This window comes from Hippopotamus amphibius, chromosome 5 (assembly GCF_030028045.1).
Source record: "Hippopotamus amphibius kiboko isolate mHipAmp2 chromosome 5, mHipAmp2.hap2, whole genome shotgun sequence".
Classification (NCBI taxonomy): Eukaryota; Metazoa; Chordata; class Mammalia; order Artiodactyla; family Hippopotamidae; genus Hippopotamus; species Hippopotamus amphibius.
In genome coordinates, this window is record NC_080190.1 from 33694480 (window position 1) to 33720621 (window position 26142).

Here is a 26142-nt window from a genome sequence, read left to right on the forward strand (position 1 = left end):
CAGCGCGATGGCCAGGCACTGGGCTAAATGCTTTACGTGCGTTAACTATAGTAATCTTCTCCACGTCCTACGAAAGAGCTACCGCTTATTATACCATTTTAAAGACGAGCAAACTGGGGCACAGGGGTTAAGTAAGTTATATGCACTCAAGACAGGTTAGCTGTTTCTTCATGCCTTGGGCTCCTTCCCAGCTTCGCGCGGGCGACCCCTCAGAAGGCTCCGAGGGCGCGCCCGGCCAGTCTCCGGCTCAGCGCGAGGCCGGCCGGGACAGAAAGGGTTACTGGGGCTGCGCGCATGTTCCCAGCCGGAGATCCGCGCGCCAGGCTCCTGGTGCCGCGGGGCGGGGCGGCGGGGCGCTCCGTCGCCTCCCATTGGCGCACACGCCCCTTCCTGTCACTGCGGGGCCCAGCACCGCCCCCTAGCGCCGCCCGCCGCCCAGGCGCCGCCGGAGTGGACAGTTCCAGACGCATGCTAATGAGGAGGCGGTCGCCGCAGCCCATTGGCCGGCCGCGGAGTGTCGGTGAAGTCAGCGCCGAGTCCCAGAAAAACAGAGCGGGGCCAACTGCAGCGTGTAGTGCGAGTGGGGCAGGACGCGCGCCGCCGGCCCGTCAGCCCGGAGACCCGAAAGGTAAGCCCGCTGCAGCCGCCCCTCAGCCCGCGCTCGCCTGATCGCCGGCGCCGGCCCTGGGGGCGTGCGCCGGCCCGGCCCCGCGGGCGGCGCCTTTGTTCCACGCTCGGAGGAGGCGCGTTTAAAGGGCCAGCTGTCTGAAGGACTTGGGGGACCCCCTCCCCCAGAGCATCCCTCATGGTCACGGGGGAAACCGTGGTCCCCTCGGCCGAATCCTCCTTCCTGCCTGCGTGGTGGATCCCCAGTCTTTAAGGGAAAGTTACCCAGGATGCGGGGGTTTTGGGGTATTCCAGGTTTTTTTGTTTTTTGGGGTTTTTTTTTGGTGGGTGGGGGTACGTGCGATCATGGCCTCTTCTAGGAGAGAACCTCCGCCTGCTTCAGGCTGGCTGCAATATGAGTGGGTGGAGGAGCCCTCAAAGCCCGAGAGGGTTTGCGCTGTAAAGTGAAACTACCGAGGAGGGGGCTCCTCTGCAGCAACCAGGGGAAGAAGGAGGGAGCGAGCGGCAGGATGGAGGCATCTCAGGTGTGTTCATTCATCAGCATCCCTCTGGAAGAGAGGGCGGCGGGAGGGGAGCAAGGACTACCGGTCTGGCCTAGGACCCGCCAGAATGAGCGGGTGTGTGTGTGTGTGTGTGTGTGTCCGGGGACGCCGGTGCCTGTTCATCCGCCCATGCTCCTTCATCCCTGAGAGTGACTGGCAGCTTCTTGCTAGCCAGCCCCTCACCGAGATGAACAGAAAGCAACCTCTTTCTCCGAATTCCCCGGGCATCCCCGGATCTCCTCTCACTGCTTTCCGAGGTGGCTTCCTTGATAAAGCGCTAGCGCCATTCAAGATAGAGGGGTGAAAGAGGCTTGAAATCATTACGTTCACCCCCCCGCCCTGGGGGAATGTGCTGTCGAATTGTCGAATTCTGCATCCCCGTGCCTCCGCTGTCGTAAGATGGCTTTGAAATTCACCAGTGCATGCTTTCTTCAGGCAGACAATTTATTACGCTATTACATTGCTACATAAAAGCAGAAGGGATCCCACTGAGCGTGGCTCGTTTTATCCAGACCCCGGATTTTCCCAGCATGTTCTGGCTGAGCCTTTGGATTTTTGTTTTAAACTGAGCGCTGGGATGCCCTCTTGTCACAGGGCCGACCTGCTGAAATTGCCCGAATTGATTTCACCGTCACTAGGAGGGAGCTTCATTCAGAGATATCATGGAGCCTCTCTGGCGTGTCAGGCCTCTGACATCACTCTCCCACCCCTTGCACCCTTTTCCTCTCCTGAGTGAAGGCCAGGGAGGGCTTGTCTGTCTCCACTCCCCTCCTTGGCTTTTGAGCTCCTCTAGATTAAATTTTGTGTTTTTGATTGGAAAGGTGGCTTGCTGGTGATTGAAGAGAAGGGGGTGGATTAAGAGTGGGGTGGGCAGCAGATGGGGACAGCAGCCTCAGTGACAAAAAACACATGCTAGACACTTGGGGACTCCAAAGCTCCAGCCCTTAGAGGCGTAGGTGAGGTAGATGGCCGTCTGCAGAGGAGGAGAGGGTGTCTGTGTGTGTGTGTGGGGGGGGGCTGTGAGTGAATGGTGGAGGAGGAGGATGCTTCCAGCAGTTTTTCTGCCCCACCCTCTTGATGCTGCCTTAAATAGCTCCTTGCCATCCAACTCTGAAGTTTCAGGCTCTTGGCCTGAGGGGAGGGCAGGGAAGGGTTGGCCTGTTGGTACCTCTGCCCTGGACACTGTTAGAGTGGATGGTTAGGAAAGGGTTAGTTCTCCAGGGGTTGCAGAGAACTCATTTCTCTGCTGGAGGGCGCTGATTGGAACTAGCTCGGGTGCCTTCCCCGCAGGGTGTTGGCAATTGAAAAGAAATGCTTTCTACCCGGTAGGGTGATGAGCTGGGAGGGTATTGTCACTCACCCCCTGTTGGTCCTTTCTTCCTATTACCTCCTGCTTTCTTTTATTCTAGTTGGAGAGTTTCTGTGAACTTTTCTGAAGGTACTGGGAATATTGGGAGGTGAGGTAGGAGTTGTGGGAAAGGACAAGCAGATTCTTCTTACTGGCAGAACAAAGAACTGTGTGGCTCTCCCCTTCTCTCCTCTCCAAAATAGAATTCCATGTAGATAGCAGAGTCTGGGGTTTTCTTTGCAGAGAATGAATGGGCAGGATTCAGGAAAGAAAGCTTGTATTAGTCAGCATTAGTAGTCATCTGGCCATCCAAACTTAGCTCTGGCCCCTTCCCTGGACATGGAAATAGATTTGCTGTAGAGGGCACTCACTGGTAATTTGGGATTTAATCTGTCTCTCTGAAAAAGGAAACAGATGGTATCAAAAAGCCTTGATGGAGGTCCTCTGGACCAGAAGCAGGACAGCTAGCTGGCTTTGATCTGGGTACCAGCCTGCTTTGGACTTTGGGCTAGTGGCTTCCACTCTCTGGGCCTCTGTCCTTGTTGGGAAAGTGGAGGACTTTGGAGTAGATCGTTTTCCAGGATTCCTGACAGCATTACTGATCTTAGATTCACGAGACAGTTTGTGATGGCATTTCTAGATTCTTTTCTGTTTGCTAAGCTGATGTTAAATTCGCAGCGGTGCTTGATGGCACGAAAGAAACATTGCAAGACTCAGGCTTCTGTTGGATTCGTATTCATCTGTTCCTTGATTGCTGTGATTGGTGAGGTTTTGCTGTATCTAAATAATTTAGAGCTAGAGCAGCCCAGAGTGAGACACAGCCCCTCAGTGTGGGTGGTTGGTTAGGGAGACCAGGTGGGGTGACAGAATGTTGAGGAAAGGGAGTTTCTAGAATTCATTCTCTCTCCCTGTGTATGTTTAACTCACTGCTTTATTTATGGTTATACAGGTAAATGTTTAGATATTTAGAACCTGAGAGTTGGAAGAGACCTCTGTGATTGCCAGGTTCAGCCCCCCTCACTGAGGAATTTGAGGGGTTGGGTGGCTTGGCCATTTGTTCAGGGTCACACAGCTAGCAAGATGCAGAGCTGGGCAGAAACCCAGGTAGATAGATTCTAGGTCTTGAGTTCTAGATATACTTCTTAAGCCCCCTCTTCCTCTGAGAGAAATGATACTAAGATGGGGTAGAGAAAAGCAAGGAGAAATCAGAGGCACTAGAAGGGAGAGGTTGGGGAAACAGACTCCACCGTAGGAGCTTGAGTGCAGATCAGATGAGGAAGGGGAAAACACAGACACCAGGCTTGGAGGAGAAAGGGATGGAGCTGGAAGGGGGAGGCTCTATCGGCTGTGAAATAGTAGATTTCTGCAGCCCTTAGAGTGAAGTAAGTAAGGAGAGGCTTGGCTTAGACAGGAGTTGAGGTGGGTGGACAGAGTCCAGGTCAGGGTTGGGACTGACTTGGATTCTCCTTGGGATCTCTCTGTTGCCCCTCAGATTGCAGTGTGTGGTGGAGGCTGATTCAGGTTCAGGGCCAACTCAGGCGTTTGGAGCCAGTGGGGCAGGCAGAACTTGAACATGTGCAAAGTCAGATGTACCGGGAGTGATGCTGGAGAATGCTGAGGTGGGAACCCGTTCTGCTGAAGTTCCAGTTTTGTTTTTTTTCTTTTCAAATACAAAACTAAAAAAGTTTTCCATGGAATTTCTTCTCTAACTCAAACAGCATTTTCTCCTCTGACTCTTGTCGGTGCTTTGTAGGTTTTATGAGATAGTGATTTGTGTGATAGTGTTTCATGGACTCCCTTTTCAGAGGAGATACTTGGAGATGACTGATTTACTGAACTGTAACTCATCTGGAGGGAGCTTCTGGCCTATGACCTGAGCTAAGCCTGAGTGTTTAAATAAGCAATTGAAGAGCTGTGAACAGTGGTTAACCAGATTAGTAACCATTCATAGGCAAGGATAAAAGGTGATAACACTTTAAAGTCTATAGCTCAAGCCTACGGCTGGCCATATACAATGTAATTTACTTTGGTCTCTGTGGATCCTTTAGTTGTTCCCTCTTTCGTGTGTAGTTACATATGTCTGTCTGTCCCTGTATCTTGCTGTCTTCTCAACCTTCTTTTCCCACACCCCACAGTATACATCTCTTTTTCTCTCCTCCTATTGTATCTTTTTCTTCGACCTCCTCCCTCATCTCTTATTTACTGTCACTTACATAGCTCTGTAGTGTATTTTAATATATTTATTGTGTTATTAAAATCTCATCCTCTCTGTTCTTAATTTGAAATCAGTTGAGTTCACTTTTTTGAATGTGTGCTTATGTGTTTTACACACAAAAAACAAACAAACCAAGCCCAATTAAATGGTTTTTTACTTCTGTGTGGCCTTCCACTGATTTTTTTTTCCCCTCTGCTCCTCTACTGTGGTCACTAGTGGCTCTTTATAGAAAAAAATTTCCCAGCTCACTGTCATGTGGATATTATTGTTTTTATAACAAAAACAGCTATAACAATAGAAAAAGTTTCCACCCTTGTTTGTGGACACAAGGGACACCCTCTCCCAAGAGATGTGCCCTATTTCTTGACTTCCTTCCATGGAAAGAGTGTCTGCAATGTATTCTCCAACAGAGGCCTGTGCTATAATGGGTTGGAGGTGCCGATGGTGGAGCTGTGGTTTTATCAGTGATTCTGATAATGCTTAGAGTGGGGGTGGGAGAAGATGGGCAGGCTTATGGCCAAGAGAGGACATGTAGGAAAAATTCATTGTGGTGGTTTTTCTTTATTTCCCCAGGCAGAGCTAACCCACCCAGCAGTAGCAGGACCCAGACCCCTTTGGAAAAGAATGAGCTGCTCCTCAACTTTCCCATTAGTGTTGGGACCCAAGGGGCATCTTGTGTGACACAGGGAAGGCAGGCAGCCACTGACAGGCTGCTGCTATGAAGTCCTAGGTGCTTTGATGGATGCAGGCTATGGCACTTTAACCTTTCTTCTGACTCATTAATTATAGAGAAGGTTGAGTCTTGATGCTCAGTGGTCAGAGGATAGCTTAGTGTCTAAAGTGGGCCTCTCAAACAAGAAGTCACCTTGAGGGTTCCAGTTTTTCTGTAAACAATTCATGTGAGTTTTGTATTCTGTAATGTGTCTGTGCTGGTTTTAGTATAAAAGTATTTAAAATGCTTTACTGTTGAGTGCAGTTGATGGTCCAGGAAAATATTGTGTTTGTCTGGGGTCTTTGCTTGTCCATGCCCACCCTAAATATGCACAGCAGGTCCTGGACCCCAGTCAGAGAAGCCAGCAGTGGGGCAGGCAGATTTCACATCTGTGCTCTTGGAAACTGCCCACCCAGGCTTTCCTGCTGGCTCTGCCAGACCCACTGACATCCCTAATCTTTGTTCCCTCACCAGGAGGCCTATTTCTCCTTTGCCTGGCTGACTTCTACTCCTTTCAGATGCTCTCACATCTCAAAGAGGGGTATTCTTCCCCTGTTTGCCTTTCAGCAACAGCTGGTTCCCTGTCTTCTCTAGCAGATTGTGAGATCTGGAAAGAGAGAATTTGTGTTTCAGCTCTTTTAAAATTAAAATTTAGTTTATATCAAAGTCATATACATATAGTTTTAAAAGTCAGATAACACTGCAAGGCGTATAAAGAAGGCTGTGTCCCTCCTCCTCATCCTGGCGATCCACTCCCCAGGGTTAGTCACGGAACATGGTTTTCTGTTGCTGCAGGAACAGATTACCACCACTGTAGTGGCTTAAAGCCACACAAATTTAAATTACAGTTCTGTGGGTTAGACGTCTGAAAAGGGTCTCATTGGGCTAAAATCAAGATGGTACCAGGGCTGCATTCTCTTCCTCGCGTCTCCTGCTTTCTGGAGGCTGCCTGCATTCCTTGGCTCATGGCCCCATTCCAGCATCTTCAAAGCCAGCAATGGCTGGTTGAGTCCTCCCATGCATCACTGACCTTCTAACATAGTCACATCTTCCTAACTCCCTTCTCTTCTACTTTTAAGGACCCTTGTGATTACTTTGGACTCACCTGGATAATCTAGGATAATCTCCCTGTTTTAAGTTCATTTGATTAGCAACTGTAATTCCATTTGCAACCTTAATTCTCCTTTGCCGTGTACAATGTGTATGGGTTCAGGGACTAGGATGTAGTCATCTTCATCTTTGAGGGGCCGTTGTTCTGCCTACCGTCGTCACTTCCAGCCCTTTTAGCTGTTTCTCCTGTTATTGCTCTTGTCCTGCTCTGGTTTAGAGGAGCCCTTATTCCCCTTCCCCGCTCCCCCCCAACACTTCCCTTCCTTCGTGGCCTCCCAGTGTAGTTATGTCACAGTCTTTGGTTACACTGATAGTCAATACTTACATTAGTTTGACTGTACAGTGTTCACGGCTGAGCCTTATAGTTGCACTGTAATGAAATTTCCTTTCTTGTACATCTTTTATTTTTATTTTTTAGTTAATAATTGCCTTTTTCCCCTATTTATTTAATTTCCTTTGTGCTTGTTACTAATTCCCAGAGTTTCTCATGGCATTTTAAAACATCTCTGTTTTATAGCATGTGTTCCTTTTTCTGTTAGTACTGTCTTTTTGCCCTCAGAGACCTCCCTCCCAGAGGCATCCATCCCTCCCTCTTATTCTGGGCCCATTGACCTCTAGGCCTGGGGCATGACTCATCCTGGGGATTCCCTCACCTTGCTCTGGGTTGGATCCTCTGTTTCCTATTTCTTGATTTATTTCTCAGGAGTTTCTGAGAGAGGGTCTGTGCAAGTTGATCATCTCAAACTTGCATGTCTGAACTGTTCTTATTCTGCATTCATACTTGGTTGGTGGTTTGATTTGTCTAGAATTTTAGGTTGAAAGCTGTTTTTCCTTCGAATTTTGAAGGCATTGCTCTACTGTCTTCTAGGTTCCAATACTGATGTCCAAATTTGGATGCCATTCTGATTCTTTATCATTTATGGGTAGCTTGCTTTTTTTCTTACTGTAAGTTTTAGGATCCTCTCTCTTTCCCTGTATTTGGATTGTTCTTGCTTTAAAAAGTATTAAAATGGGTCTTTGGTGTGTTCTTTTGATCTGAAGACTCAAATCCTTCCGTTTGAGGACATTTTCTTATATTTTTCTCTGTTAATTTCCTTTTCTCCCCTTTTTGTGTTTTGTCTTTGAAATGCCTATTACTTGGATGTTGGACATCCTGGGTTGAATTTGTAATTTTAAAATCTTTTATCGTTTTCCATTTTACTTTTACTTTTTGAGAGACAGCTTCGCTTTATCTGTAAGAACCTTTTTGAATTTTTAATTTATGCTTTCATGGTTTTGCATGAAACATTTTCATGTTTTGCTTTCTAGAATTTCCTAGTTCTCTGAAGGCTCACTTTTATTTTTCTAAATAGCATCTTGCTCTTTCTTCATGGGTGCACTGAATTCATTTATATGTGGGTTTTTTTTAATATAGATTTTTAAAAACGTTTTTGATACATGTCATTTCATTTCATTTCATTTTATGTTTTGGCTGCGTTGGGTCTCCGTTGCTGCGTGTGGGTCCTCTCTAGTTGCAGTGAGTGGGGGCTACTCTTCGTTGCAGTGTGAGGGCTTCTCAGTGCAGTGGCTTCTCTTGTTGCAGAGCACGGGCTCTAGAGTGCACGGGCTTCAGTAGTTGCAGCACATGGGCTCAGTAGTTGTGTCTTGAGGACTCTAGAGCACAGGCTCAGTAGTTGTGACACACGGGCTTAGTTGCTCTGCGGCATGTGGGATCCTCCCGGACCAGGGATTAAACCCATGTCCCCTGCATTGGCAGGCAGATTCTTAACCACTGCGCCACCAGGGAAGCCCCTGTGTTTTGTTTTGTGTTTTGGTGTTTTTCTGCCTCCCCTGTCTTGTCTTTGTTTCCTCCAAGTCCCTTTCTCTGCTTCTGTGCTCACTGTATTTCCCATTGGAACCATCCTTCCATGCATGCTGATCCTTGACTGTCCTTTTGTATTTTAAGAGTGGACACCAAAATGCTAATGGGCATCTGTGGGACAAGGAAGGGGCTTGTGAACCTCACTGTAGGGTGCTCCAGTAGAGAGCTTCCCCTTTTCCCACTGGGAACACCTAGATGTCGGTGCCTGTAGATCTTTTCTCTAGGAATGTTGGGTTTTCTTGGAGAGGAGTGTGCCTGAGGGTATAACAGTCTTTTTGTTGCTCCTTCTGGGAGCGTTGATGGGGAAGGAGCCCGGGTACCCTGTTTGATATGCAGACTTTCACTCAGTCCAGTCCGTTTTCGAAAACTTGCCCCCTTCTCTCCCTACCTCCCTCAGCTGTGTCTGAATCCAGAGTCTCTGGTGCAATTGCCTAAGCAGTGCACCTCCACCTCCTGCTGGCCGAGGGAGGGAGGTCATCAGACTGAGCAGATTGCAGGAGGGACCCTGGCGTCTGATTGCTCCTTGTGCCAACTTCAGCAGGCTCGTCTTTTTCTAGTCCCTTCCTGCTTCTCCCCTCCCGTCCTTGGTGCCTTCTCCTGTGCCTGTGGTAGAAGTCACCATTTGTTTGGTGGTTTTCTCCCCTACTTGCACTCAGCAGAGCAGTTGAAGCAGAAACCTGTATCAGTGACCTCCTGGCAATCAGCTCTCTGTCTTCCAGAATTCTGTTAACATATCTCATCAACCATTGTCTCCTCGCCATTAAAAAACAGATTCCTCTGCTCTCCTTTTTGTGGGGTTCTGGGAGAGAGCAGAGATAAGTGTGGGTGTTCTGATCTGACCGGAAGTTTGTTTCATCTCTTTATCTAAGCCTTTAAACAGGTGCCTGATATATAGTATCTTCCCAAGAGATGTTTATTAAATGATTGGACCATGTTTCTAACATGATATGCGTACAGTAGGTCCTCAGATTTCAAGAGTCCCCAACATATAATTGTACAAAAATAAATCCACTGTTTATTCTGAGATGGTTATAATAACAAGCAGTGGGCAGACCCTGCCACTCTCCCCCTGCAGTGTCGGATAAGAGGCACCGTGAGACAGATTGTAGACTGCTGGGCTGGTGAGTGACGAGGCCCAGGTGCCATCTCCGGCCCCATCACTAACGACCTTGGTCACCTTGAGAAGTCACTTAACCCATCTGGGTTGTGGTTTCCTCAGACTTCAGATGAGCTGTTGGTCAAGATTTGATTCAGTTCACTGCCCTGCGTGCCTGCTGTGTTCAGGGCATGGCGCAGGGTCCCTCCGGTATCTCTTTAGTTCAGGATTTTGTACATGTGTCTCTTGCAGCACGTGTCACGCTGAACTGACCGTGTTTGGTTTATGTGTCTTTCTCCTGATCGTACTGCAGTGACTTACACAGGGTCAGTACTCTGCAGATTTCACCTCTTACCTTTCCTAGATGTGGACTCCTGGTGAGAGCAGCATCATAGCTGTCTTTGTATCTCTGGTGTCTGCCACAGTCCTCAGCTCATGGGAGATGTACAGAAACTTAGATTTTTCCACTTAGAAGGAGTACATCAAGGAGATATGAAAACGTCCGTTGCCCTGCCGGGATTCTCAAACCTTGCTTGGAGAATGAGGCCTTGCTCGTTGGGAGTCTAGCTGTACATGGCCTGGCTCACTTATGGAGGGGTGTGTGGTGGGGGGAGCGGCGGTGGGTGTTGAATGCATTAAATCAGCGGAGACAGTAGTCCTGGGCCACAGCCCTGACACTGGAGGATTGTGCCCCCCAAACAGATCTCAGTCATGTGGTTGTTTAACCAGCCTCACAGTGAACTAAGATTGGACGCGTGCTAACTAAGAAAGTGATTTAGACAACTCGATGATGGGTGATGACCTGGAGGGGTGGGATAGGGAGGGTGGGTGGGAGGCTCAAGAGGGAGGGGTGTGGGGATATATGTATACATACAGCTGATTCACTTTGTTGTGCAGCAGAATCTGGCACAGCAGCGTAAAGCAATTATACGCCAATAAAGATCTGGGGAAAAAAAGTGATTTAGAGATATAATCCCATATTTATAATGTTTAAGTGCTGTTTCATAACTTATTTTGGTTTTCCCAGACCTGTGAGCTAAAGTGCCAAGACTGGTAAGTAGAAATTTTAGGGAGATGGACTTAGCTCTGCAGAACTTTTAGAAAATTTGCCTGCGCGGCTTTTCATCTTGAGAGCTGCTCCCTGCCATACTGTTTTGGGAGGTCTGAGCTCCTGGTTAAGCTGAGGTTAGATGTCCACTGGGCAGGGAACCTGAAAAATCATTGTGTGACAGTGGAGTCACATTAGAGCACCTGAAAAGTCCTTTGCTTTTGATTTGTTCAACAAATAGTTACTGAGCTCCAACCATAGGCTGGGGTCTCGGCTGGGCTCTGTGAATACAGCAGCGACCGAAGAGAAATGGCACCTGCCATCCTGGAATTTATTGACTAAAGTTGACCTTTCCAATATGGTAGCAACTAGCCAAATGGGACTATGTAAGTTTACATTAATTAAAATGAAATGCAATTTAAAATTCAATTTCTCGGTCACACCAGCCACATTTCAGGTGTTCCATAGCACATGAGATTAGCAGCTGCCCTATGGACAGCACAGGCAGAGAGCCTTCCCACCATCTCAGGATGTTCTCTTCGGCAATGCTGGACTACAGAGCTAAGAGTCTCTGTTCCTAGACCAGGCGTCTGTGATGATTAGCCTTGTTTCACGATTGAGGCAGCTGAGGTGCAGAAAAGCCATTTGTTTGAGCTCATGTGGCTGGATGGGTCTGGGATGGGAGCAGATCTGTTATCTCGGAGCTTGACTCTTCTCTCCCGGACGTGAGGTCGGGGAGCAGAGTGACAGAGCGTGTGATCTCTACGCTCAGGTTGCCCAGGCGCCCATCCGGCTCTGCCGCTTCCTCGGGCAGGTTACTGGTCTGTGCCTCAGCTGCCTCGCCTGTAAGATGGAGAACGTAATAGTGCCAACTTCACAGGATTGTGCAAGTCTGTGTCTGACGCACAGTAATCACTCAGTAATGCTGGGCGCTGTGTTGAGAATGAGGAGGGGACAGAAATTATTGGTAGAGTCAAGGGGGCATTTTCAAACAGGAGACCGTGGAGTGGAAAAAGAACGTTGGCAGGAACAGCTGTGTTTGTAGAGGTGACCGACCACCTGGAGAAGGACACATAAATGAGTATTTCTAAGCCAGGGGCTGCTTCAGTCACGTGAGCTGAAGTGAAAATGCCAGCGTGTTCGTGAAGCCCTCCCAGCCCCAATACTGATCACTGGTACTCGGAACAAGAATCCTTTTGATGTCTCCTTCCTCCTGCTCCGCCTCTACCCACAGCCCTTTTCCCAGTCCCCAGCAATCCCACCCCCCACCTCCACTTCCCCCACCCCGCCTCCAGCATCTCCACCTTGGAAGAATAGGGTCACAGACTACCATCACTTCCGTGGAGCAGAGGGATGTGCAGAAGAAAGAAGGAACAGAGCCCAGGTGATGCAGTGGTTTGATCCTGGTCTTTTCTTGGAGGTTTCTATCCCTTGGTGGTTTGCATTCCCACCATTGCTAGTCTTGCAAGCGGGTCCATCTCATGTAGCTTGGTGTTCTAGAGGTGCCCATTTTGCTGGATGAGGAGAATGAGAGCACTGCTGTTAGCCCCAGGGATGGGGGGGTGCCTGTTTGAGAGGTGAATCCCTGCTTGCATGTGGAACTTTTGTTTAAGAAGTGCTTTAATAACCACAGTCTCATTTCACTTGTTAAACAAATACTGGTGAACGATGTAGACATAGGCCTCGCCCTCCTGGAGTTTATTTCCTCATTAACACCCAGAGGGCTGGGCTCTTGTCTTCCCCAGCAGGCATTCAAATTTGTTTCGGGTTTTGAGTAGGGAGGTTTTAGTGACAAAGTGTATGGGGCATGGGGGTAGTGAGGACACTCTAGACGAGCATAACCCATGTGGCAAGTAGTCGGAGAGGCCAGTGCTGGTCCTGAAGTCAGGTGTGTAGTAATGACAGACCCAGGAATGACCTGTGAGGAGTAGGTTCCCGGCAACCTGGATTCTCGATGTGGCATAAAAATACTGCCTGTGTTCCAACACCAATGAGCAGGAGTATTGACTACCATACCTTACCCTGCCTGGCTCTGCCAACCTCATTCCCATTTGGGCCCGACTTTACATCCTCGTGGGGATCTTCTAGCTCACGGCAGGAATGGGTGCTTAGGAGATGCTGGACACGGAAACTCATTGCTCATTTATGTCATGCCTTGTACACCGATTATTAACATCTGCCTGCAGCCCACCTTTGAGCTTGGTTTCCCAGTATGAAAGGTCACCAGGATATACCGCGTGAAATCCTGGCAGTTACTCTAGTTGCCTAGAATGTGTATGAAACGTGAGCAGTTTCCTTGTCCGATGTAAATAAATAGACAATTCATTTGCAGATTGTTCTTCTCCATTCAGAGTTTGCCTTCAGTCAGAGCAGAGCCAGTGATGGTCAGGGGTTGTAGTTCTGCTAACAAATTACCAGGAGAGAAAATGGGACCATTTTCATGGTACGTAGCTATTAGGGGGTCTTTCCAAGGCTGCTCTAGCATGCACACTGCTGACCCGTCTGTACTTGGGCCTCTCTTTATAGACAGCGCACACAGCAGGCAGGATCTGGAAGCCAGGGATGAAGTAAGAAAGGCTGGAACTGGATCTGGGAGCTCTGAGTCGCTGCCCCCCTGGCCTGGGCAGTGGGCTTGAGAACAGGCCAGGGATCTGGAGGGAGAAGTCAAGCCAAAAGTAGGAGCTGGGCTGCTTTAAGCAGGACAGGATGAATCAGGCTCTGGAGAAAGCACAATCCCAATAGGGACAGAAAATAGAGTAGCTGGAGAAAGCTGGGACTCAGGAGAGCCCAGGGCCTAAGCAGGGTTTGGTGGTGCTCGCTGAAGATCAGGCTGCCAGGCCCATGCAGCTGCGCCAAGACAGTCTCAGGGTTTTTAGGACTATTTCGCATTTGCTTTGCGGGGCCTTTAGCTGGACATGTTACATTAGTGAGCCAGCACTGGCAGGTGTGAGGGGGCGAGGCCCCCCAGGAACTGGGAAATGTTAGTCATGCCTGAGCACAGATAGAGGATATGGCTCCTCTTCGAGACAGCTGCTGCAGGAGGAGGCCCTGCACCCGCCAGCCTGCATTACAACCCACAGTCTTGGTTTTATCTTTAATTATTAAAGTCCTGGGCTGTTTAAACACTCACCTGAAGCATCATTGTAAATAATTTTCCCTTCTTGGGGTCAGAAGAGCTCCGGGAGGGAGGAGGTTTGTGGCTGTGGTTCCGGACTGTCCAGGTGGCCCCCGCACACCCAGAGCACCCAGAGGGTGCCCTTGACCGTGGGTACACACCTCCATGGACTGTCGTGCTGACTGGCATTTATTTTGCGTAAATCCTTAGTGTTCAGGGAGTATAGGGTTTTCCTTTCTATTGTAGGCAAGGAAGATGCCGTGCTGTTAGAAGATGTAAAATATTTAACACTCTCTTTAAAAAATTAAACTGCCCAGGAGCCTTTGATTGGTGGTGCCCATGGCAACGTGCGTGGTTTTCAGGAGTGTCTTCCTGTAGCTTTTGGGATCCTCAGAAGTGGGGGGGTGGGGGTGGGGATGGGGGCGTGGCGGGAGCCTGCCGCTGGCAGGACTGACTGGGAGGCAAGAGAGCCCACCTGCTCTGCTTGGCTCCGTGGCTGGGCACATAGCAAGGCTGGGTAAGCCCTTCAGAGGCACACAGCTGGGGGGCTGTCTGTTCTGATAAGTAGAGAGGAGTAAAGGGGAGGAGAGGCGCTTACCATCCTTTGGGGGCTTGTTCATTTGTTTTGTTTTATTGCCTCTGTTAGTGCCCCGCACTTAGGCTTCTTTGTCCAGCCTCAGGGCTTTTGTCCGTGCAGTTTCCTTAGCCTGGTGTGCTCTTTCCTCCCGCACTTAGCGCCGCTCATCCTTCAGGCCTCAGCTGAAGCAGCGTATTCCAGGGGGAGCCTTCTCAGACCCCCCAGAGCAGGTTAACCACCCCCTGTTTGAGGCCGTCCCGAGTCAGTGGTTTGGGACAGAGCGTTCTGCACAGCATCTGTGTCAGCCTCTCTGTTACACTTGTCTGGCCAATCCTGTTTGCCCACCCAGCAGTCTGTAGGCTCCATGATGCCAGCTGCCAGGCCCTCTGTCCCCGGTGCCTACCTAGCATGTGCCTGGCCCACAGGAGCTGCTCCCTGTCTGTGGAGCGAATGAATTCGTTTATTAAGTTTTCAGTTCTGTCCCAGATTCTGGGAATACAAAGGGAATCAAACACCCCTGCTGTCCTCACAGAATTCCTGGTCTAGAGCAGTGGGTGATCTCTCAAGATGGCTATTGAGGAGCTGAGAGAAAACATTATCAAAGTTCTATTTATTCTTTAACTCAGATAGAAGAAAGATGTAGCTCTCCTATTTATAGTAGTCCAGATTTTATCATTAACTTATAAGTAAATATGCTCAAAGCTATTTTACTAATAGGAAGGTGTGATCAAAAAGTTCAGTGACCACTGGTCTGAAGGGAGAGGTAGGCATGTGGAAGAGTTTTTACACCAGAGTGTGATGAGCAGTACGTTAGGGCAAGGACAGGGGGCAGTGGGGGCCGCACGGGAGGGGAGCTGGACCCAGCCTGGAGGTGGGCAAAGACTTTAATAAGGCTGGAGTGTAAGGCAGGAGGAGGGCCTGTTGCATGCCCCTCCTGGTGTTGGAGGGATTGAGAATGGGAGTACCAGAATGGTTGAGATGGGGCCCCTGTCTGCAGGGTGGACACAGTCTAGTGGGGTCTCCTACTAGAATTGTGCAAACGTGCCTTAGGAGGGAGAGAGTGAGTTCCTGGAATTCAGGAGAGGGTAGGTATTCTGGTTAGGAGGGCTCAGGCCTGGTTATGCTTTCAAAAATCTCCCATGCCCAGGGTCACACAGCCCCCTCCCTTCATGGCAGAAGGGGAAGGAGAGAGAGCTGGGGACTGACTTCCAGCCTCTTTCAAAAACCCTCTCAGGGTTAGGCTTCTCCATGACGTTCTCCTTTATCTACCTGGGGAGATTTTTGCCTTAATGTGATTTTGACACCCCCTCATCCTGTGGGCTATATTTTCTGGATTACAAAATTGTATATGAACAAGAAAATGGTGCATGGTATATATAAGTATGCATATTTGGTGTGTTCACTTACCTGTGTAATCCTACACACTCCTTTCTTTTTAAGTCCCAGGGCTTGAAGTAATTATGTAATTGGAATCTACATAGTGTGGCCAGATAAGGTGTAATTAAAGAGGAAAGCCTAATTTTGGAAGGATGATAAGAGGTCATTTGACTCATTCTGGGCCCAAATCCAATCTTGGAAGAGCAGTAAGAGGTCACTTGGATGAATGGAGCTTGAGGCCACCCAGGAGCCCAGACCGACCTGCTGGACAGATTCTGCTTCAGTTCCCTGTAAAGCCATTCACTGAGTATCTTCTTGGTATGGGTATCGTAGGAGGCCCAGCCATGAGTAAGGAAGAGAAGGTCCGGATCTTAGGGAGGACGTGGTGGGGTAGGGGGGGACGTGGGCTCGAAGACAGCTAGGAGGTCCTGAGGTGGAGATGGGAAGAGTCCTGGGGGTGGAGGGGGAATGTGGGCTGGGAGGGAGTCACAGAGCAGGTGGCATCTCAGATGTGCCTTGAAGGGTAAGCAGGCTTTCAAGAGCGAAGACAAGAACTTTCTGGCACCTTAGAGGCACTCGGATAATGTTTGCGGAATGAATGCCAGGCTGAGGTTGGAGATGGAAGGAATGTGGCCAGGTTGTTGGGTGGCCGTTTGCGGTTTGGTGAGAAGGTAAAGCTCAGACAGCTCAGCAGTGCGATAACAGTGGGGGCCCAGGAGGACACCAGGCTTCGGCCCTCAGGTCTGGAGAGAGAGCCTTGAAGGGCAACAGGATAGGGGGAAGAGCGGGAAGGGAAGACGTGACGAGGAGGGGAGTGATACGGGTCAGAGTCTGGGGAGGGAGCTGAGAGGAGAACATCTGGGAGAGAGGGGAGGGGGTGTGTAGGGGAGCAGGGAGAGGCCGGGTGGGCCACAGTGGGTGAAGCTGGTGCCTGGGGGTCGGGTGTGCCGGGCAGGAGAGGTGTGGCCTCGTGGGACGGAGGAGTCAAGGCAGGTTACTGAACAGGAGAGTGGCATGAAAAAGGCATGCTGTCCTCGTCCCAAGGTGATAGGGACCAGTGGCCCCTTATCACTGAAGGGTTACTGGTCTTGGTAATAAGACGGAGGAGAGACACGAGGCAAGGGGAGAGGTGGAGGTGACTGCGAGCTTCCCAGCCTGGGAGGCTGGTGATGCTTGAGACAGGAGGGGGCCTGGCTGGTGGGAAGGAGGGTGTGGGCAGAGGCTTGGCGTGCCTAGAGTCCAGAGACCCCTGTGCTAACCCAGCCCTGACTCTGAACTAGCTGACAGACTTTGGGCCAATTCCCTGATGTCCTGAGCTCCTATTTTTTTTTTTTTTTTTTAAGTCAGTAGGTACCTCCACCCCATGATTCAAGCTCATCTTAGACAGTGGAGTCATTTCAGCCCTAGGGCTTGGGCCAGGGGGAAGGTCTGGGCAGGAGATTTGTGTGTTTGTGAGGCCAGCCCGTGGAGGTGAGAGAAGAAACCATGCCTTCCGCGAGTGGGCAGTGGGGGTGGGGGAGGGACTCTGGGGGACCAGGTTGGATGAGGAGTTGCAGGGGAGAGGGTGCTGTCCAGACTCATCCTGCCCTCTCAGGGTGCTTATGAGACTCTGACATAAGGAGTGTATAAGGGCCAAGCCTGGACAGTGTTGAGGTCACTGCTCCATTCTGGGGTGGAGCAGAGGAGGGGTTAATCTTCCTGGATTCACAGAAAGGAAATTCTCAGGGCAGGGAACTGGTTGTTAGTGAACTCCTGCCCCTCTTCCTCTCCACCTGCCCCTCCCACCCCACTCCCCAAGCCAGCCTTTGGGAAACTATGGCCTTGGACCTTTAGAAGCAGAATCTGTGCAGAGAAAGCTGCCTGACAGAGGAGGGCTTGGACAGAGCCTTGGGAAAGGAGAGATGGAATGACTTTCCAGAAGAGGAGAATGACATGGAGTTACAAGATTTCAGATGGAGAGTCCAGAAAGGAAGGCACATGTGTTTTGAATACCTAGTGTGTATGACATCTCTGTGCCAGGTGCTTTCATGATCTTTGTCTCAAAATCTTTACATCATTTCTGCCTCTATTATTCCATTTTTCAGATAAGGCAACAGGATTGGTGAGAGGAACTAATTTGTCCAAGGTCTCAGTAGGGCAGGATTTCATGTTACTCAGGTCTCTGATTCCAGTGGCAACAAAGACTCACTTCTATAGGCTGCAAATTCTGTATTCTACTGGCTCTCAGGGGAATGAGCTGACTTTATGACTCTTATCCCTAGTTAAGGACTTACTTGAAGTGTGGGTCCAGCTGCCCCCTGTGCTGCAGCGTTCCAGTGCAGTGCAGTGTCTTGGAGCTCATCAGGGTCTCAACCCCTTATTGTACGGATGAGGAAACTGAGGCCCAGAAAGAGAAGAGATATGCCAAGGTCAGGGGCAAGATGCGGATGAGAACTAGAAGAGTCTGGAGACTTGGCGACTTTTATGGCTCTTTGAAGGCCTCCCTGTGGAAAAGTTTGTTTTTAGACAACAATGGAAGCCTTTGTCTAGAGAGTTGGTCTGGGTAGGGTTGGAGCTGAAAGGTTGTGTGTGTGTGTGTGTGTGCACGCGTGCGTGTGTGTGCTCGCACGTGTGTGTGTTTTCTTTCCTTCACTTTAACCTCAGATGCCTTTGAACCAGCAGGAAGGATTCCTTAAGACCAAAGGTTAAGACCAAAGACTTTTAACAGGTGGAAAGGGCATAGGAAGGAGGGGGAAGATCAGAAGCCACAGAAATAGAAGACTAAACTCTAGGCTTGGCTGAAAGGAATGTTCCAGGCCTGTAAATCATCACTAACATTTATCGCATCCTCACTGTGGTGGGCAATCTTTACGTGCCAATTTATGTAACTGCCATGGCTTCCCCATGAGATAGGCGCTGTTTTATTGCTCCCATTTTACAGATGAAGGAACTGAGGCTCAAAGAGGCCAAGTGACCTACCTCACGTTGCAGAGTTAGTGAGACATAGAGCCAGGACTCCAGCCCAGATCCATCTGATTAAAAGCTCTGCCTTTAACCCTAAAGTGTTTTATAGGACTGGGAGCCCCAGGTGTGTGAGTATTTGGGGATATATAGAATAGCATATTTGGGAGGGCGCCCTTTATGTGGTTCTCAGCCGAGGCAGTTTTACCCCTACAGGACATTTGGCAATGTCTGGAAATATTTTGCGTGTCACAATGTAGGGGGTGCTATTGGCACTTGGTACATAGAGGCCAGCGTGCTCCTGTGCATCTTACGATGCAGGACAACTGCACAGCCAAGAGTTATCCCACCCCGATGTCAGTGGGCTGAGGTGAGGACCCCTGCCCTGTGGCTTTCCCTCAGGCACAGGGCTAGTGGCAGGCCATCTGGAAAGCCCACCTGAAGAACTTGAGTTGTTCCCTTCCCTCTGGGGACTTGTACCGTATTGGATGTTTGCAGTTTGGGTTCCTCACTGACGGAGCCCTGAGGGGCTGGAGTGCTGGTTGTGGTGATTGGAGGCCGGTAAGGAAAAATTCCAGCAAGGCTGACAGGCCAGGGTGGCCCCGGGCTGTGGACGAGCCGCAGCAGGTGAGAGGTGGGTGTGGGGTCCAGTCTGAGCTGCTGAGAATCCATTCCGCTGTTTCTCTGGGTGTAACTGAAATAAGAACTCAGATCCAGCTAGTTGTCTATTTTTTCCTTCATAAAATGTCTTTATTAAATTATTGCTACAATGGCTCACCATCACAATGTCTGAGGAGAGAGTACACACGTCGCCGATGCGCTTGGATGTGACCGTGCCGCTTGCCAAGCTGCTTCACTGGTTACTGTTTAATCGCACTCTCGTCTGCCCGGGGCCACTTAGGGCGGAACTGCAAACACATCTGGGAAGGCACAGGGACTCGGGGCCTTTACTCGAGCGTCTCTGAGCAGCTTTATCTGCACGCTGCCGGTGGCGGAGCCCCCCTCTTCCAGGTTGGACACAGGCACGGTGTGTGTGTGTCCTTGTCTCGGGCGGTGTGTGTCACCAGGTAGGGCTTTTGTCTCAGCAGCAGGCCTCCCCTTGTGACCCTGGTGTCAAGCTCGCCCTCCCTCACCAAGCTTCCCACCGCAGCGCCTTTCCCCGGCCTGCCTCCCTTTCCCTTCCGTCATCCTGTCCCCACCCCAAGACCTCCTTCCTGAAGCTCTCTGGCCACTCCAGCTGCCGGGTCACCTCCCTCCTCCAGACGCCCTTCGCTCAGTGACTCTTCTTGTCATTTATCCCGTCATTAAATTCCACTCCTCCTGTGTCATCTTCTGCCCTCTCCAGTGGTTCACTAACTAGCTGTGTGGACTTGGGTGAGTCACTTCACCTCTGCAGGAGCAGTGTAATGACCTTAGCTCCCTTCCAGCATCAGTGTGGAGGGAGAGGCACAGCTGTTGGATGTGGGGTTTTTCTCTAAGGTTGGTGGAAATTCAGGTTCCCCTTTGATCCCATACAGTTTGGCGGAGAACTTGGAACTCCTTATTAGGAAACTATCTCCAGACGAAGTAAGTACACTTCTTTAATATTAATTCTTTACGTAGCAAATGTTTGCTGAGTGCCTGCTGTATCTAGGGGTGTATGTTTGGTCCAGCAGGGCTGTAAGATGGTTCTCTTGGGCATAACCTTCAAGGAGCCTGCAACCTCATGGGGCTGTGGGTGTGTCTATACAGAATCTTAACAGAGTAGCTCCAGCATATCACCCTGTGTCCATCCTGAGTACCTGCTATCACAATTGTGTACACATACACACACACACACACACACACCAGAGTTCCATAAGAGGTGGTATGTTTTCAGTCTTCTTCACTACGTGCCTAACATATCATGAGCAGTCAGCAAGTATTTGTTGAACGCATGCAGAAAAGAATGGCGCCATTTGACAGGGTTTTGGAGGAAGGGTAGGAGTTAGACCTACACAGATGAGGCTCTGGCCAGGGATGGGGTGGGGTGGAGGCAGGAGGAGGAAATGGTGTGAGCAAATGCACGGGGATAGTAAAGCCCGGGGCATGCTGGGAAACGGCAGGTCCTTTGGGACTGGCCTGTGCAGGATGCAGAGAGACTAGAAAGGTGAGTGTGGGCCAGAGGGTGCGGAGTCTTGAATTTCAGCTTATGGTAAAAGAGTGGATTCATCCTACAGTTGACGACCTCACCTTCCAGTTTCCCAGGGTGGCTTCGCCTGTTGCCCCAGTGTGATTATTGGCAGAGCCTCCTTTCACCCTCAAGTGTCCCTGTCTCAGTGATAACCATGCAGCCCTGCTATCCTGAAGGCTGTGTGGAGCCCTGGGTGGGACATGGCCAGGCTGGCCTTGGGGAGGTCAGTGCCCGTAGTGCTTGGTGCAGCCTGGAGGCAGGAGGTGAGGCATCTTGAGTCCAGGTAATTCAGGCCTGAGCCTGAATTGTTGTGGTGACACCTGAAAGGAGGAGATGGTTACAAAAGAGACTAAAAGCCGACGTGACAGCACACGTGGTCTGTAAGATTATTCCAAGGCGACTCTTCCAAAGACAGACCTGCTCTAAAGTTCTGGGATCGTGGATGAGTGGTTTTCTAACTGGACGTGAGGACTGATAAGAAAACAATCTACGTTGTGCCCATTTCCTGAGCCATTAAAAGTCAGAGAAGCTTCTTCCCAGCCTCCAAAACATTCTGGTGTGGCACACTGGGTATTCGCTTTCCTCAACCCCAGCATCGTTCTTTGGAATTTAAAATAGGTTGTGAATGTGCCTGATGTCAGGCAAGATAAATCTGTGAGGAGACTGTAGTCAATACATTTCCTTTTTCAGTAGAAACACTATAAAGAGCTTCATTCAGTCCCAAATCAGTCTCACTTTGTTGCCATGGTTGTGTGACACCTGAACTGCTTTATGTCTGTCACACTGTTTATACCCCCCCGCCTTCCCCGTCTCAGCGGGCCCCGCACGGACTCCAAGCCTTTTTAGGCCATGTGTGGCTCTCTTCTCTCAGGGCTGTTTTCTTGTCTGCTGCCGAAGGGTTGTGCTGTGAGCAGTGATTTCACTTAATCTCTAGGGGTGCTCTTCAGGGTGGCTGTTCGATGGTGCCCCCAAACCAGCTTCCTTTGTCCAAAAGAGTTGGAAGGCTAAATCCTTTGGCTTCCCCTCCCCCCCCTTATAAAGATGGTTACATTTTAAAATGGTGGATACATTTAAAAATGGTTCAGAAGTTAAAACACTATGAAAATGTGTGCATTGAAAATTTTCATTCTCACCCCTGCCACGTCCACTTCCTTTCCTCCCCCACCCTGGTCCCCATTAAGTGGGCTGAATATACATTCCGGTTGCCCATGACAGTCCTAGTTTATGTTCTCTGTCCCAGTGAATTATCAATGACAGCGTCTTTCATGCTCAGAAATGTCCCAGTTTACGTGATAAATGATATATTCTTCAAAAGATGGGTGATTGTTATCATTAATTTTTTTAGTTCCTTAGGTATTCCTTCCAGTATTTCTATATGCAGACAGATACATAAGGAGGGTGATATACATTGCCTTTGTCCTGGAAAACTCCGTATCAGTAGAAATGGAGTTTCCTCTTTCTGCGAAACTGTCTTTGGATAGGAGTGTTTGTAGTGACCGTTCCCTTGCTTTATCAATTTAACAGCTATTTAAGAGTTGCTTCTGTTTACCTAGGGAGAAACAAAAGGCTGTGGGAAATGAAGCCAGCTTCCTTCACTAGGAAAGCCAGTTCAGTAGTAAACTCATCCAGGAAGCGTTTGTTAAGCACCAGCTTCATGCGTAAGATGGTGCTAGGCACTTTGGATAGAGTGGGTCGTTCCTTCATCTCAAGTTGCCTAAATGCTTCAAGATCCAGCTCAGGTGCCTCAGCCCTTCATGAAGCCTCCCCTGATTCCCTGGCCAGAACTCTTTGGCATCCCCATGCATCTGCTTACCCATCCATTTTCCGTCCGTCCGTCTGTCCATCCATCCATCCATCCGTCCATCCATCCATCCATCCGTTTATCCATTTCATGAACCAGCCTTTACCAAGTGCTTCCTTGTGCCACGACCTGTGCTAAAGATGAGCCAGACAATGAGCCCCTTGCTGTCAGAGACGGAGAGAAACACAGGAGCGGACAGGTGATTACACTGCAGGGTCATAGTTGCGGATCACAGCATCGTCTTTGCCCAGCGTGTGGGGAAGCACAGAGAGATAGATGTCTGTTTACTGTTGAGCTTGGGGCAGTTGGGGAAGATTTCTGAAGACACTTCCCCTGATGGGACTGGGTTTTTACTTTCTACTCTAAGTATTTGCCTTATCTTCACTGGTACACTGAGGTCCTTCATGTCCTCCTCAGCTCTGAACCCTTCTCCTGGCACTTCGACCCCTGGTGTAGTGCTCTGCATTTAATAGCCACTCAGATATTTATTAAATGAAAAGAGAAGCCCGGATTAATTAAGTAGACCTAGCCTTAAGGATCCTAACATCAAAAAAGGTAGGTGCGATGTTCTTTGCTGCTCTGGGTCTTCATGATTTATCTAGGCAACCGGTATCCTCAAAGGTCCCTCTAAATTAGTGCCTGCCCTCCCTTCAGTCTTTTTTTTCTCCTCCACACTAAGCAGTCTCTGCCCCACTCCATCCGCTACCACTGCCATGACTGACTAAGGCTGAAGAGAAAGAGCTGAGTGAGTGGAGCTGCACGTCCCACCTCCTCTTTGGTCTTGATTTCCCCCTTGGGAGGAGGTGGTTTGGGGTCTGACACCTAAGGACACCGCACCTCTGACATTTAGGAAACAATGCTTTCAGGAGTCAGCCTGGTGCCTCAGCCAGCGCCTTCTTTTATCTGCTTCTAATAAATCTAGCTTCCCTTGCAGTTTCCTGGTGCCATTGGGGGTGATCGGTGCGTGATAAGGGATAGCCAGGCCAGGAAGATGACCTTTTATTTTGATAAAGTTGACAGGGCCACTAGGGGAGCGGGGAAGGCAGGACGTGTGGCTGTGAGCCGCTGTGCTGTGTGCCGTGCTTGGCACGGAGAGGGGATCCAGGCAATGGCTCCAGCCGCTGCTGCAGAGGAAACCCGGAGAGTCGGATGATCACGGGGGAGGGTTCTGGCCGAACGTTAGCAGACGTCGCCCTAAAACTGTGCCCAGTGGCCTTTTGTGGGAAGAGGTGAGGTTTGTTTGACACCTCACCCTCCCCTCTCTTGCCCTCCTCCTATTCTCTCTGCAGTAGCTTTGCGCAGGAAATAGGAAGCCGGGCCAGTGTTTCTCTGGTCAATCCATTTTGAACTCACGCTTAGAGTTTGCCTGTGTGTGTGCCTGGCCCTGTACTGCATGTCTTACAGTTCATGAAAGCAGTGGTTCTTCTGCTTTGGTGAGCATCAGAATCACTTGGGGTACTTGTTAAAAATGCATATTCCTCCCTGATGGGACCCAAGAATCTGTATTTTCAACACTGTCCCCTCGGTTCGTAACAGGTTATCTGTAGCAAACTCCGACTCAGATTGGCCAGCAGTAGGGAAACTCATTGTCTCTCAGACGGAATGGTGTCGTGCTCAACTCCACGACCTGCCGTTCATGTGGCTGCAGTGTGACGTGTGCCCCCTGCCCCCGGAGCTGTGCAGTGGGGCGATTCTGAATCCAGAGGTTGGGTGGGCTTTGGGGTTGATTCAGCGGCTCTGTGATGTCAGCAAGGCCCCAGGTTCTTCCCATCTCTGCCATCTGGGTGCTAGCTTCATCTGCAGGCTGGGAATAAGACGGCTGCAGCATTTCCAGGTGTTTTAGTTAGACACAACCACATCCAGAGGAGGAAGAAGGACACAGGGCGATCCCTGGCTGTCTCTCTCAGGCTCCTGCAGCACCTCCAGCTCCTTTCCACGATGCCGCCTTGGCTGGAGCTGGGTCCCATGGCTACCCCAGGCCAATCGCTGTTCATTGGGAGGCAGCCGCACTTCTGGAGTCCTCTGGAGCAGGGGTGGGTACCCAGACAAAGTGGAGGCTCTGTTCAGAAGGAAGAAGGACCGGGGATGCAACCACCAGGGCCCAGCGCACAGGTGGTTTGTAGACCACAGGCCAAGACACGCTGCCTTACATCATCTTGAAGGGCAGGTGCTGTTGGTGAGGTTATCTCTGTCCTGCAGATGAGGAAATGAGGCTCACTGAGCTCCAGTGACTCAGAGATAACGTGCCAGAAGGTTGTGGGTTGGGAGGAGGGAACTAAGGTGTTGGAGAGGCCTTTTTAGCCCTAGGAGAATACGCAGTCACCCTTTTTTGCCTTCCTGAGGTGTCAAAGCAGCCCCCTTCATTTCTGATTTCTCCTCCGACTGCAGTTATTCATGGCAGCAGGCCTAGGTTTCCCCACGTCCGTGTGCCCAACACCAGTTGAAAAAAAAAATCAGCTCCAGTTTTGGGGGGCTATCCCATCAGCCCCTGTGCTGGGGTAGTAGCTACATCATCTTGAATCTTGGCAGCAACCTCTTCAGTTAGGTTTTACTATCTGTACATTTTCTGGTTGGGGACACTGAGGCTCAGGAAGGTGAAGCTCACTGGCAGGTTGCACAGCTTGGTGGTAGAGCCGGGACGGTCGACACCCTGCCTGAAAGTCATTGTCCCCTGGTCCACACCGCGGCTTATCAGCAGCTGCCAGCCTGGTTATGCTGAAGGAAGGTTCTTAGAGAAAGGGGTTTTAGTGTCAAAACAGTTCCAGAAGAGCTGAACGTTTCCTATGGGAATAATTCTCAGGCCACTAGGAAAACTATCCTGAGGACAGTAAACGCAAGAAAGAAACAGGAAATCTGGTTTTGTTATGGAGCAGCTAAGATGAGAAGAGGAAGAACTCTCCAAAGAGCCCAAGGTTTGTTAGATTTGAAAGTGGAAGGCCCCGACTGAGAGGGTAGGAAAACCACCCTGGCTCCTGGAGACAGTGGGCCAGGGGTGGACAGGGTGGCCGTGAGGAGAGCTGACTGCAGCGTCTGTGTCAGTGCCTCCCTCTCCCCCCAGCCCTGCTTTCGTGCTGTGTGACCGTGGGCAAGTCATGTAGCCTTTCAGAGAAAACGGGGTCCTGGTTGGCAGCGCACCAGGCAGAGGGAACAGAGAGGTAAAGGATGGGGCGAGCCTTGCCAGCTGGGCAGGGCTCGCAAAGGTGAGTGTGTCAGGCTGTCACAACGGAGTGGACCCCTCAAAGTTTTAAACTTAGTGCAGCTCTAAGGTTGTGAGCTGTTAGTCGGCTCCAGCACAGGGGCGCGTCACAGCCGGTGGAGGGCAGGTGTGTGGCTGTGGCCTCATCTCAAGGAGAAATCAGCTTTGCCTGAAAAGCCTCCTTTTTAAGCTCTGGATGTTTGGAGTCCCGCCCTGGGCATCTTGCCTGGCCTGCACCTCGGGCAGTACTGTCCGCAGATGCCCGGGAGGAGAGGGCAGCAGTACGACGTGGGCAGTGCTCCGGGCTCAGTTCAGAAGGTAAAGACCGTGGGTGCTGTGGGAGGACCCTGGGGGCTCTGGAAGCTGTGGATGCACTGGGAGGAGGGAGCTGAGAGTGTGTTGAGGAGGGACCACAGGTGTGTGTG

At 50.2% G+C, this 26142-nt stretch overlaps 1 protein-coding gene across 1 annotated transcript in view; it reads left to right on the forward strand.

The window, feature by feature from the left end:
- Nucleotides 1–542: 542 nt before the first annotated feature.
- Nucleotides 543–26142, forward strand: part of SORBS1 (sorbin and SH3 domain containing 1) — a 221969-nt gene continuing 196369 nt past the window's right edge. Inside the window, exon 1 of the mRNA XM_057734708.1 lies at nt 543–628. The gene's annotated coding sequence lies outside the window, so the exon portion shown is untranslated. The remainder of the gene's footprint in view (nt 629–26142) is intronic.